General features: G+C 45.5%; 1 protein-coding gene across 2 annotated transcripts in view; it reads left to right on the top strand.

The window, feature by feature from the left end:
- Nucleotides 1–14,810, top strand: part of FSTL4 (follistatin like 4) — a 558,936-nt gene that overhangs the window by 16,939 nt on the left and 527,187 nt on the right. The window contains exon 2 of one of the 2 annotated variants that reach the window (XM_041764231.1): nucleotides 4,884–5,078. The exons of the other annotated variant lie outside the window; for it this stretch is intronic. The gene's annotated coding sequence lies outside the window, so the exon portion shown is untranslated. The remainder of the gene's footprint in view (nucleotides 1–4,883; nucleotides 5,079–14,810) is intronic. 2 annotated transcript variants of the gene reach the window in all.

Here is a 14,810-nt window from a genome sequence, read left to right on the forward strand (position 1 = left end):
GAATTCATTGCCAGCTTTTACAAAGTAGTGAGCTCCCTTAGTGCATTTTAAGTGGTTTTATTTCCAAGGTTTTGATTCAGGTATAACTTTTCGGGAGCACAGGGAGTGCATAAAACAAGGCATATTCATGCTCACCTGGAGAAAATTGTTACCCCGTGTATGTGAGGAAAAGATCATTTGCAAGTCTGATGTGAATGTTCTACCCCAAATCCCACAGGGCAGTTAGTTCACGTTCCAGAATGCAGATTTCTCCTACTCTTTTTATCTTAAGAAGCTCACCTGTAAGAATCTGTCTTTGGAATGCAGGAAAGTCAAGATCTGAGGATTCAGGCTGAATGTGATTATGATCCATTGAAGGAATTCAATAGATCACGGTGGTATATGAACAGACCCCTTAGAGAGCTCTACCCACTGAAGAAGAACTTGTATCTGATTTCTCTTTGCTCAGAGGTTTCTAACCTGGTGTTCTCGGATCCCAAGTGGTCTACATGTGGGCTTCAGGGATCCACCAACCATCTAAAAAGACATCCAGTTTTCAGTGCCTGTTTATATGCATTCTTTTGGGGAGAGTCTAAGGCTTTTTTGGGATTTGCAAAGGATTTCGGACCCTAAAAATACCTCACGTGTGGCAGAGTCTCAGGAGATGAGGTGCTCCGTGAGGTTGGATCCTTTGGCTTATTCTGTGCTTGGTCCCAGTTCTTGGAACAGTGCTTGGTGCGTTGTTGGTGCTCAATGTGCATATGTGGGTTGAGTGATTCGATAAATAAATGAATAAAATGGCAGCACTAGGATGTGAATGTGGGCTGCTCTGTGATCCCAGAGCACTTTGCCCTGTATCCACCCAAAGGAAACAGGCTGTTTTGTTTTCCCAGGAAAGCTGGGCTGGTAGCTTTGCACAGAGGAGAAAGGAAAGGCTGTGTTCACCAAAGACCCAAAGTGTGAATCAAAGACCCAAACTGCCACAAAAGAAATCTCAAAGCAATAACCAAAGTAAAGAATGCAAGAGGAAAGACAAATTGGATTTTCGGAGACTCCCTCTCTGAGCAGTTCCCTGTGAGCTGGGGGAGAGTTTGGGCTTCAGCCAGCCCTGATGCTGGCGACAGGGAACCTAACCTACCTAGTACAGAGCACTCCTGAGGTGACTGTACTGGGAAGCAGCTGCCTCAGGCTGGTTTGGACTCTAACTCTGGTGAAAAGACCACAGGCCAGGCTGATACCATGTGCTTCCATCCCAGAAGCACTGCCAAGGGCTACCTTGTACACTGAAGGAAGCAATCTGCTGAGGTAGAAGAAGCACAGAACCAGGGGTCACAGGGTCTGGCTTCCAGGTCGGACTCTGGCTCGTGGCAGACCTTGGATCATCTGCTTCCCCCTCTGGATTTCAGTCTCCTTTTCTGTAGAAGGATTAGCAGTGTCTGTTTTTATTCTTCCCAGGCTTAGCTGCGGGAAGTGGGCAGGAGTTGATACTGGGTTTTATAAACGAAAAAATGCAAAAGACAGAAGACACTTGGGGAAACAGGGAACCAGCTAACTGTGTTGGGCAGGGGTCCTCTTGTCTGGGGTCTGGGTCACTGTGGGTCACTGGGTCACACGTTATAGTCAGCCAGTCAAGCAGATGCTCCTGGTGAGGTAGGCCTGTGTGGGAAATGAATGGAGATCAAAGTTGGCAGGAGTCTGGGAATACAGGAAGGATGCACAGAGGGGATGTCATGAGAGACTCATCGGTTACTGAGGTAAATGGAGCTAGGGCTCCATCTGTGTCCACAGCTGATGATCTGGCCCTTTTTAGAGAATAAGAGTTAGTTACTAGAGCCTCTTAATTAATTCCAAGATGCTGAGCTGAGCAAGACTGCCTTAGCCCTCTCATGATGACAGAGCAGGTGCTAACTCCTCTTGAGGGCAGACATGGCCAGTGGCCCATTCCAGAGTCATGGACATCTTCTAGTTAATAGAGAGATTTGTGCCCAGAGTACCTGGGAATTGTCTTATTCAGAATCCTGGATGGGAGATGAGTAATTCTCAGCATTTCTAGGACTCCTGAGGTTTGGTTTAGACTGAATGACACTGTAAATAGTGTTCCTCAACCCTGAGGCTATTTCCAAGGGGGAGGACAGCACTTTCAGGAATGAGATGAGGTCTCATTGAGTTGTTTAGTGTTAGAAGTTTAGTACAGTCCTGCTGAGATGCAGGAGGAAATAGACATTGTGATTGCCTTGCCAGCATCCATCCCAGCCTCCCCTGGGTCTAGCAGTCTCATGGGTTGGGTGGTTCTAACTAGTCCAAGTGAGTCAGAGAAAACCCAGTCCCACCTTGCTGGAGAGATAGAGAAATGATCCAAACAGAACAAAGCTTAGGGCTTTAGTTTGGTGGCCTGAGAAGTGGCACTCTCTTCCCCTCTGAGTGTGAAAGATGAAGCGTGGAATCCTCGTTGCTATTGGCAGCCATTTTGTAATTATGAGGAAAGCTGATCTGAAGACAAAATTAACATGTGGAGGGCAGCAGAGCCCAGAGGATCACAAGAAAATGGAGCTGGACTTCCTGGAGACATGAATCAATAAAGCACCTTTATCATTCAAGTCAATTAGAATTGGCTTTTCTGACTCTTGCATCAAGTGCTTTCTAACTGACATACATGGACATGTTGGGTTCTGTGTCTTCTCAATCCTGGAAGTCAATGATTTGATTTTATATTTTAATTTCCTGGGCTAGGGCCAAAAGCAGGTGGAAATGAGCATATGGGGCTAATGTTCTTGGACACTGGGGCTTTGCATTGGAGGTTGGAATGCTGGAAGCTGACCAGTGTTGACACTTCTTTGATTTAGTCAAAGATAGCTCTAAAAGCTTGGAGGGAAGCTCTTTACATTGTTGGAGCACTGAGGTTTCGAGGCTGGTCTAGCCTGTGGCTTGTTGGGGGCTGGCGATGGTCTAGCTCTAGAAGAATCCAACCTGATAATTTAGTTTTGTTCTTCAAATGGTCTCTGGGTTTGAAACTGCTAGTGAGTTGAGAAAATGATCCCTTCTAAGTCGTGTTCTTGCCTTCCAGAGTCAATTATCCGTAAGTCTTAGAGCTCACTCTGGTACTTAAAATTGCACAGTTCCTAAGCCTGTATGTCAGAGGAAGTGAAACAAACAGGCTTCTGTTTTACAAATCCTCAGACATTTCCACAAAGGGTCCCTTAACTGTCTCTGACAGTAAGAAAATTAATAGATGCAGCTGACAGTGTGTAAAATGATCACGTGTGTCGAGGTCTCAGAGGATAACATAACGTCTTCACTAGAAACGACTAGTGTGATGTGGGCTAGTAATGCAGGAGATGGATGGATATAGAAAGCCTGCTATGGGTTAAATGCCATCATTATAGGCTCTTTCAATCAGAAAGTGCTGGAAAGAACCTGCAGCCTGCCTAATCCTGGGCTGGGGACCCAGCATCCAGGCACGATAGATGATGCTGAAGGAGGAAAGCACCCCTTAACCTTGAGGACCTGCCCGGCTGAGCGAGAAAGAGAAGGCACACATACCTAACAGCCAGGGCATGCTTGCAGCTGTATGTGTTCTCAGAAGTCTGAAGAAGGAAACAATTGTTGAGATCTGGGCTTTCTCAGGGGAAATGGGGCTTGAATTAGACTTCAAAGGAATTGAGCAAATTATTATTTGGACTGGAATTATGTATTATCGAATGAACCTTGAAGCAGCCATTCATTGGCTGGGGCTTGGAGATTTTATTTACTGAGAATGTTGGAATAAAATTTATTATAACAAGAATTGGCCTGCCCTGTATTTGTCCTATATTTAAAACATGTAATTTTTCACAGTAACAGCAGAGAACATGAAATTTAAATGTAGGCTTCTTTATGGAGTCTTGAAAATGACTTTTCTTCCTGGATGGAATTGGACTATTGACTGTGTTAGGTTTGGAGGTGATTGAGCAAATAGTATTTTCTATTTGATCTTATTATATTTTAATCACATTGCAAGAAATGTCAGAATAGTACAAAATGAGAAACTTCACAAGCTCATATTTCATTATGAAGTCAGTTTGTACAGAGCTTTGGAAAGGACCTCACTCACATTGATTTGCTGCGGTGATCAATTATAGCTCAGCTCTAATGGGCTGAAGCTGGTGTGCAAGGAGCTTCCGCCATGCTGAGCCTGAAGGTCACTTTTCGGCATCCCTCTGCCTGAAGCCAGCCATGCTCTTCCTTGTTTTATGAGGTGACTTGAATCTGGAGGCCAGTGGATGAAATACCTCTTCACTGTGGCTCTGGTTTGCTAATGCACCAAGCCATCATGGTTGAACATGGTGCTGATTTTTTAGTTGGATGAATTCCTAGAGTGTAGTGCCTAGGTCAACAATAATCACGTGTTTAGGGCTATTTATGTAAATCATCACATTTGTCTGAAGAGTTTGTGCCAATTTATATTCACACTATGCATGTTCAGGGGGACCTCTTTTCCATACTATCACCAACACTACGTATTATTCTTTTTCATCTTTGCCAGTCTGATGGCAACCACTTGCTTAATTTTTATTTCTTTGGTTATGAGGAGGCTTGGACTTTTTCATATGTGTGTTAAACTTTTCCAAATTTTCTGTTTATATCTTTTGTTCATTTTCTTATTAGATTATATCATGGTTTTATTTTTATTTATTTTTTGAAACTTTGTTTTTAAAAGATTTTATTTATTTATTCATGAGACACACACACACAGAGGCAGAGGAAGAAATAGGATCCTGTGGGGAGCCTGATGCAGGATTTGATCCTTGGACTCCAGGATCACACCCTGGGCGGAAGGCAGGCACTCAGCCGCTGAGCCAACCAGGCATCCCATATCATAGTTTTAAAATATGCCTGCACATTCTATGTCATTCTTTTTTCAAAAGGTGGAGTCTGGGTCCCAGCCTCTCAAATGTGGCTGGGCTTAGTGGCTCACTGCTAAAGAACAGAATGGCAGAAGTAGCAGAGGTGATGATGTGTGACTTCCAAGTCTGGACCGGAAAAGATGTTGTAGTTTTCATTCTCTTGAAATGGTTTGCTCCAGAGGAAGCCAGTTGTGAGGACATACCAGCAGCCCTCTGGTAAGTAGCAAAACCTTCATGGAGAGGAGACGAAGTTTCCTATCAAGAAAACATCATCAACCTGCCAGACATGTGAGGCAGCCGTCTTGGAGGCAGGTCCTCTAGCCCCCCTAGCCAAGCCGTCAGATGACTGCAGCCCTGGGTGACACTTAACTACACCGTCATGGGAGATGAGTTTACCTAAGGCCCCAGAGGTGGAGAGCAAAACCTTAGCTTCCAGGAACCTCACATTCCGAAGCCAGGAGTTAGGACTGCAATGTCTAGTACAATAGCCACTAGCCCCACGTGGCTACTGAGCAGCCGATGTGGCTAGTCCGATTTGAGAGACACTGTAAGTATAAAGTTTAAGTGTAAAATGCACACTGGATTCCAGAGATGTAGTCTGAGGAAGATGGTTATAGACTATCCCATTAATAAATTAAAAAAATTGCTTTCAAAGATTTTATTTATTCATGAGAGTCACAGAAAGAGAGGCAGAAGACACAGGCAGAGGGAGGGGAAGCAGGCTCCACGCAGGGAGCCCCATGCGGGACTCAATCCCAGGAACCTGGGATCATGCCCTGAGTGAAGGCAGACACTCAACTGCTGAGCTACCCAGGCATCCCCCATTAGTAAAATTTTATCTTATTTGCACATTGAAATGATAATATCTTAATTATACTGGGCTGAATAAGGTAAGTCCGGCAATAGGGTCCAGTAAAATGTGATATTCATAAATGTAGTATATACTCATTACTTTGTACTTGATAAGACTATTTTAACAGTAACTAAAAATGGATGAAATCAGTGATATACTGATTTTCAGCCTGCTTGGGTTAAATTCTTCGAATTTTAGCAGCCCTGTCTGTAAATGGGGGTGATAATAGTCCATGCCTCTGTGGGTGGGTTATGAGGATGGACTCAGATAATCTCAGTAAAGGGTTCAGTGCAGTGCCTGACCCACGGTAAGCATGTCAGCTTTTGTTTTTATTTATAACAAAGGAGGAAATAAAGTCTTTATTGAATTCCTTGACTCAGAGTAACCAAACTGTGTGTTAAGAGGATATGCATACAGTACACCTAATGAGATGTTTTATCAGCATTGACAGAGCTCCAGGCTGCCCTCATTCCATAGCAGTGAGATGCCACTGCCTTTCTGATGTGTCAAGCCCTTGGATTTGCAATCCCTTGTATGCTGTACAAATTAGTTAGCTTTATTTTATACTGTACACATGGAGTTACCACCTCTTGACTTTAACATTCAGATTTATGTGAAAATCATGCAAATGATGCTTCCCTGAATCAAATGGAGCCTGGGATGTCTTTGTCTGATGTCTCCACTTCTCCACTGCCTTGCACGCCACGCTCTGTGTGTTCCTCAGGGAAAGCTCAGGGCACTCAACCATCCTCCCCACCATTCTGAGTGCTCCCTGAGGGTGGAGCCGCTGGGCTCAGTTAGCTCAGCACACAACAGTAGGTAAGTGTTTTCCTCTTTCCTCTGGGTTTAGCTAAGGCCCCTAAAAGTGGAGAATAAAACCTTAGCACCAAGTACCTCACATGCTGAAGCCAGTATGGCGGTCATCATGTTGCATGTGGCTACCGAACACTGAATGTGGGTTAGTCCAGACTGATGGGCATGGTGAGCGTAAACTACACTGGATTCTGAAGACTTAGTATGAAAAAAAGATGGTTGTAAATAGCCCATTAGTAAGTTTTTATATTGATTACACATTGAAATGTTAACGAAGCTATATTGAGCTAAATAAAATAAATTAGTAAAATTAGTTTCACCTGTTTCTTTTTACCATTTTAATGTGGCTATTAGAAAATTTAAAATTATATGTAAGACTCACATTATGGGTTAGACCATTTGTGCAGGACTTGCCAAAGAGGGGGTTGCATGGAAAAGGGGTTGGAGGTTCTAGAGTTTGTTGGGGCAAGTTGCCCATAATAAGAAAGGAGTTGGAAGTGGGGCAGCTTGAGAGGGCCACGTGCAAGAGCATTGTCTGGGAGGGGGGAGCTGAATCCCAAGCCTGTGGGTAGACTCCCAGAGACTGCCTGCTGGAGGAGGGGTTGGATGTGGACAGCAGGAGGAGGCATTGGCCATACCAGGGGACTGCAGCTGACAGATCCCTTCTTCCTCCAGTGATAGGCAAAGGTATTTTTTTTTAAGATTTATTTTTATTTATTTATGATAGACATAGAGAGAGAGAGGCAGAGACACAGGCAGAGGGAGAAGCAGGCTCCATGCTGGGAGCTGGACATGGGACTCGATCCTGGGACTCCAGGATCACGCCCTGGGCCAAAGGCAGGTGCGAAACCGCTGAGCCACCCAGGGATCCCCTAGGCAAAGGTATTTTTGAAGAAGAAAAGTAACTCTGCCCTCACTATCCCTGCAGGGGAGCTCAACATTTATGACTTGCTTTATCCAGACAGCACCAACAAGTCACAATCTGCCATTTCTGCCTCTAGCCTACACTGCCTTGTCCCACCCTCCAATCCGGAGGGCCTATGTATTCACTGGGTGTGGCAGGGGAGCCAGGTGAGATAGGGAGAAGGCCCTGATTACTCCTTTCCCATGATGGACCAGAGCTAGGTGAAGGGGGACACTTAAATTGGGTGACTTTAAAGTTTTATGGTCACACTGGCTTTTTGTTTTGTTTTGTAAAAGGCCTATTCACTTATTATCCTGTGATCTTTAACTCCGTGAACTTTCAGGCTCCAGTGAACCTGCTAATATGGCTCAAAACAGGTCCCTCCTCTGCTCAGAGCTCTCCAGAAGCTTCCCTCTCTGAGTAAAAGTCACAGTCCTGTAACAGTCTGAAGGGCTCAATGTGAGCTAGCCCCGCAACTCTTCTCTGCCACATCCTTTACTGCCATGCCCTCTAACCCATGGCTGCCACACAGGCTCCCTGGTGTTTCAGGTACTTGCTCTTCCCTCTGCCTGAAGTGCTCTTACCTCATGATCTGCACAACGTGCTTCCTTTCCTTCTTTGGATCTTGACTCTCTCAACCTGCTGAAATGATAACTCTACTTTCCCAGCTACTCACCCCCCTCAACTAACATGCTATCGTTTCATTGTTTATTACCTTTCTAGTCCCTAGAATATAAGCTCTATGAGGGCAGCAAGGTTGTTTTGTTGTGTTTTGCTGCCTGTTTTGTTCGTTGATGCATTGATGCAATGTGGGACTTAGCAGGTGTTCAATAATATTTGTGAGTAGGTGGAATGATAGTGGACAAATAGTTATGAGATTGGCCAGAGGCTTCCTCCCAGGGCAGGAGAGATGGACTGAACACAGAGCTGATTTAAGGAATCAATGTGAGGGGCAGCTCTGGTGGCTCAGCGGTTTAGCGCCGCCTTCTTCACAGGGCCTGATCCTGGAGCCCCAGGATTGAGTCCCACGTCGGGCTCCCTGCATGGAGCCTGCTTCTCCCTCTGCCTGTGTCTCTGCCTCTCTCTCTCTTTCCTTCTCTGTGTATCTCATGAATAAATAAATAAAATCTTTTTTTTAAAAAAAGGAATCAACATGAGAAAGAATAATATTGTTCTATGCTTGTACCCTGTCAGATGCTCCTTGTGGGGTCCAAATCGTCCTGGAAATGGAGTCTGAGCTCTGCAGGTGTTCATAATCTAGTCAACATGTAAGCAGTAAGTGCTATGACCCAGGCTGGGAAGGGTGCTTTGGGCTGTGACATGGGGGTTGGATTTTGAAGAAGCAAGCAGAGTTGCATCAGGCAGGAAAAAGGGAGCCCACATTTTAGACAAGGATGTATGCTCAGATTTGAGGTGTGCTGAGATGTGGAATGTGTGGGTCTAGAGAGTGTGAGAGGCAGGTGGGCAGTGGGAGGAGAGTGCATGGGGTCTGGTGGAAGAGGGATTGTATTTGGCAGCTTTTGGTTCAGAGCCATTTCTGAGCCCAGAAAGCTGGTAGGGCATATAATGAGGGCATCCACAGTTTAGTAGGTAGAGAGGACAGGTTCACTGCTGCTGTGGTCCCAGGACCAGCTCTTGGTCATTAGAATGTTTAAAGGGAATAAAAATGATACCTATAGGCACCTGGGACTGAGAGAGAGGGCTAATCTGGTGAGGAAACGCCATCCCTAGGAATGAAGACCTATAATCACAGTTAGCACTAAATGGAGGTCCCCCTGGTGGTAGGATGTTTTCATTCCCTCAGTGGATGTGCTGTGGCTCGATGGTGAACCTGTGAGAGTCTGACTTTTGGTGGCCAAGTAGTGACAGCCATGACCTCTTACTGGCATATGCTGTAGGTGATCAGCTTTTCCTTGTATTCAGATTCTCAATGGTAGCAGGCACCCAAACCCTTATTAGCATATTTGTCCTATTTGTAGATGCTGATACTCTCGTGGCACCTTCTCAATATGGAGTAAGAAAAATGGGATTGGGGCTGAGTGTTAGTTAGCTGTTGCCATAATAGAGCTTTATAACCAAACTTGTGCAGACTCAGTGGTTGTCAACAACAAACACTCACAGGCTCTGAAATCTTCAGGTTAAATGTGATTCAGCTCATGTAGGTGGCACATGGCTGAGTGAGAGTGGGGGTACTCTAGACAGCAGATTGGATCCAGGTCTACTCCATTCATGCTCCTAGGGCCCAGACTCAAGGGGCAGTGGTTGCCCTGAGCAGTCTCTTCTCCTAGTGGATTACCAGACACATGAGCCAAGCTAAGCCATGTTTATATAGTTAATTAAGGTCTCAGATTGGGTCGCTTCTGCTAATTTTTTCTTGGGCGAAGCAAGTCATATGACCAAGTCCAACACCAGTGAGGCAGGGAAGTATGCTCTGCCTGCATTGGAGGGGAGGAAACGAATGTCCAGATTTCTCTGAGGCTGCAACTCAGGGAAAAGTATCACAAAGTTTGGAGATTAGGTCTTGCCTCAGGCACTATAAGTCTTTCAGAGACTGTGCTAGGCTGAATGAGAGCCTCTCAAAGTTGTCCTTGTCCCAATCCCTGAATATGTTGAGTTACATGGCAGTTGGGATTAAGGTGAAGATCTTGAAATGGGAAGATACTATCCTGGATTATTTTCATGAGCCTGATATAAGGGCCTTTATAAGAGGGAGGCAGGAGTCAGAAGTCTGTGTGACCATGTGGTGACAGAGCTGAACTGGAAAGAGATGTAGCTCTGTGCTGATTTTTTTAAAAAAATTTTTATTTATTTATGATAGTCACAGAGAGACAGAGAGAGAGGCAGAGACACAGGTAGAGGGAGAAACAGGCTCCATGCACCGGGAGCCCGATGTGGGATTCGATCCTGGGTCTCCAGGATCGCGCCCTGGGCCAAAGGCAAGCGCCAAACCACTGCGCCACCCAGGGATCCCAGCTCTGTGCTGATTTTAAAGAAGGAGGAAGGGGCCATCAGCCAAGGAGTGTGGGCAGCCTCTGGAAGTTGGCAAAGATGTGGATTTTCCCCTGGTGCTTCCAGAAGGAACCAATCCTGCTTGTTCAACTAGCCCTTAGAGAGTTTAGCTCTGGAAGATGCTTTTCTTCTGACCTCCAGAACTATTAGGAGAATAAACTTGTATTGTTTAATTTTTTTAATGTAAAGTTTGTGAGTAATTTTTAAAGCACGTGAATTTCAGTAACTTTCAACAGACTCCAAACCTTGAAGATCCAGACAAAATCCTGAAAATCCTGTGACAGTGTGGTAGAGTATGTTGGGTTCTGTGCAGGTGAGGGGTTAGCATTTTCTCCCAGGTCGCACCGCACAAGTATGCTCTCTTGCTCTTATGTGCAGCTTCCCCCATCCTGCTGCAAATGTGGGATCATGTAGTCTCTCAAGGAATGGCAGCTCCTCAATTCTCCTCTGTTCATGATGGGTGATTTGTCATATTTTTCCTTCTCCTTGTTGGCATGAACTTAAAACCTTATTAGGTTATGGCTGCTAGTAGCCTTACTACTTTGCCAACTATATACACACCTAGAGGTAATGTTTAATGTACCATCTTAGCTATGGTGGACAATGGATGAAGAAAGGAGGACTGCTTGGGTGAATGGCTCAAGAGCTGTCCGCCTGGGGAAGACTTGGCCACCACTTCACCACCACCACCACATATGCTAGAGATTTAGAACCTGATCCAAGAAAATATGGAGTCTTCCAACTTCTTTCCTCCCTCCTTCCTCCATCCTCTCCTTACTTCCAGCCTGGGATGACATAATCTGATCTGTTTTTTAAATGCTAGCTGACTGGTGACCCTGTGAGGTTGAGGTAGAATAGACCAAGTAGACCAGGAAGGAAACTGGTACATTAATCTCATCAGAAGGTGAGGAGAACTCTAAACAGGGCAGTGACAAGCAAGACACATTTTCAAAGTAGAATGATTGGGACCAAATGAGCTTGGCTTTGGGCCTGCTGTGTTTGAGGAATGTGGTGGACACTGCACAGCCCCCTTCTTTTTTTTTTAATAAATGTATTTTTATTGGTGTTCAATTTGCCAATGTACAGAATAACACCCAGTACGGCTCCATTCTTTAGGATTGAGGCCCTCATTCCCCCAGCTGACCTGAATGTATGTTCATAATGGCCCACACCTGGATCCCTTTCTTCCCTTGGCTCAAAGGAGCTTCATTGCCCAAGGAGTCATGGAAACTTGGAAGAAATGGTTACCAGGAGGATGAGAGTGAGAGTTTCTGCTGGATTTGGCAACATTGAGATTACCAGTGACTTCAGCAAGAAGAGAATGACGGTTAGGTATAGGTTGTAGGGGCATGAAGACCACATGGGAGGAGGAGCTGGGCTGAGTCTTGAAGGAAAGGTAAGAAGAAGGACATAGGAATACTTGCCAGGAAGAGGGGATGATATAAGTGAAGGAACCCAGGCTGGAGAAGCCACCTAGTATGACTGGAGGGTGGGAGAGGGTGGAAGGGATGGCTGGAAAAGTGGATGGTATGGTCCAGGTATGGTCATCTTAAATGGTAGGCTCTGGAGTTAGAGCAGAATCAGCCAGTCTTCATGCATGTGCAAGTTCTTGGGTTCAGGATACTGTTCTCTAGTAGGCACTGGGGACTCTGTCCCCAGAGGATGGACCTGGCTGTTCACATGGATGTTTTGACCATGGTCCAAGGACTCCATGGTTATGAATGCAGATGTAATGAATTTTCTGAAAGGAGTTCCATTAAGCCAGTTGAATGCCTTGATCAGTTTCCTATCTTGCCTAGGAAAATTGTTTCAAATTTTTACTTTTTAAAAAACGTTAATAAAATTATTTTCAAAGAATTTAATTCTGTTTTATGTAAATTATATAGGAAGGGTTTAATACAGCTATCAAATTGTATCCATGATAACTTCTGACATTCTGAATTTTTTTGTGTGACCACTGTTTCTAAGAAAAACAATTTTCCTGGACAAATATTTGAAGATCTAAATTTTAACAAGACAATTTGATCTTTATATATATATATATAATCTCTAACAAATTTTACAATGTGAAATTTTAACTGTTATCAGTTCTCTTTGGAGGAGATTATTCCTTCTAATACAATTCATTATGACCAGGATGAAAGGTTGATAGTTTATATTTATTGCTTCACTAATTCATTACAGAATGATGAGTAGGTCTGTGGGATGCCGCCGGTTTGCTGTCTTGTCCAGGACTGGGTGATTGAATGGTAAGGCTCTGATTTCTTGGTGGGCTGTGTGTAAATCTCCTCCTCTGCGGGCAGGATGGGGAAGTCAGATACCCTGAGGGCCAGTACCTGTGCACAAGCCATGGTACCAGCATGGAGCCCTCCCCGTGAGCCCTCACTATACCAACACTTCACAGATATCCCTCCCACGTCTCCATTCTCATCCCATTTTACAGAAGTGGAAACTAGAATAGCGATGTTAAGAGGCATAATTGGAATCAGATCTGAGGTTGGTTGGAGTCCCAAGCCCACACTTTAAACCACAGGGCTACACCGTGTCTGACAGTATCTGTGTGCTCAGTGGACAACCACTCACTTCCTAATGCTGTTTGAGCAGGGGGTTAGGGGTGAGTTATGGACAGAGAATATCTGGTCCAGATCTTCACTACTGTTAAACACACACACACACACACACACACACACACACAGACGCGCGCGCGCGCTCCAAATGTGGAAACAAAGGCCCAGGGGAGAGAAGGGATAGTTCCAAGGTCAAACAGTTATTGGGTGGCATGGATGGCTATGGCCCAGATTTTCAACCCTGAGCCCACCTCCGGCAGTGGGTGCCTCTCCACTCAGCTCAGCAGCCTGCGCGAGCGTCTTTGAATCTTGTGGCCAGTGTGATGGGGGAGGCAGGCAATGCAAGTAGCTTGAGACTGGGGATTCCTGGATCACAATTTTCCTTTATGTCCAGGAAGCTGGGAGAAAATGTCCCAGTGATGGGGACTCTTAAATCTTTGGCCAATCTAGGGACCATGTCTGTTAGTTGCTCCATGGCCCTCCCAGGTCCTTGTGGCTCTTAGCAGGGTCTGGTTTCCTCATCAGAGGGAGCCCAGTGGGACCTCCAGACCTGCGTCCTCTGTCTGTGTGAGGCTGAGCTGGTGGCCGGGGAGGACGCTGCCATTTCAGTCTGGGGCCACACCTCAGTTGTATTTCCCACCTCCACTGTGAATAATGCACTCAGGGACTTCTAATCTTGAAACAATCACAGAGAAGCCTTTTTCTTTGTGCCGTTATAACCTATTTCCTTTTTCTGATTATATAAGGAATGCCGGTTCATTGTGCTAGTTTTTCTATTTCATAAGGACCATAATAGTTCGAATCATAATAGTATGTGATGAGAAAGAAGGCTTGTTTTTTTCCTCCTTTTCTCGAAAGCCCACAGTCACACAAAGAAAGGAAGTATGGGGCTCAGAGGATGAGCAAATGACAGCACCCTTGACCTAATTAGATGGAGAGGAAGCTGACTGGCTGCTAACAGGCTGGGGTGCCTTTTCTCCATGTGGAATTCTGGGGGATCTGTGCTAGCAGCTCCAACCCTCAATCCCATTGTCCTCCACCACCCCTGAGTCTTGACAACTGGTCACAATTACATATGCAGGGAAGAGGGTTTTCAAAACTCTGCATCTCACATATTCTCCACTAATGCTAGGATAGCAAGCCTGGTAGGATGGGGGGGGGGGGTTGTAGCTGGAAGGTTACTAAGGAAACTTGGAGGGGTCTCATCTGGAGGGTCCTTGCTTTGCTGCTCTTCCTCTGCCCCCAGGAGTCCAGCTAGGGGCCTACACTGATGCTAAGTTAATGCTAGGGTGATGACTTCATTCTTTGAAGCTGGAGATGCTCCTTCGGTTTCCAATAATTCCACCCCAGATGAGGCCGCACATTCAAACATCCTGTTCTGACAATGTTTTTAGCCGGTCAAGCAAAGGCAGCCCCAAGCCTTCTTTCCTGGTCGGTCTTCTTTGTTGCCCTTTCTGGGAATAACGTGGGCTTTTCCTTGGCTTTGCATCTCAGGTGGCCAGCTGTCTGAGGAGCGTGCCCGCCGCCCACCCGCATTCTGGCAGCCTGCGCCACCCTGGAGACCCCAGCCTCCATTAGCAGCAGAGACGTCGAGAGAGTCTGACATCCCTGACCTGCCAACAAGTCTTCCTTTGTTTGACTCCATTAGTAACTGACCTATTAGACTTTGCAAGAAGAAGATTCCAGAACCCACCTGCAATCTAAACAGCTTTCAGCAGAAACAGTTGGTCTGTGTTCCTCTTGCAGATAGCTCTGGGCGGAGGAAGCAGAAATTGCTGTGGCATCTCCCAAAAGCATTTTAT

The sequence above is a fragment of the Vulpes lagopus genome, chromosome 7 (genome assembly GCF_018345385.1).
Source record: "Vulpes lagopus strain Blue_001 chromosome 7, ASM1834538v1, whole genome shotgun sequence".
NCBI lineage: Eukaryota > Metazoa > Chordata > Mammalia > Carnivora > Canidae > Vulpes > Vulpes lagopus.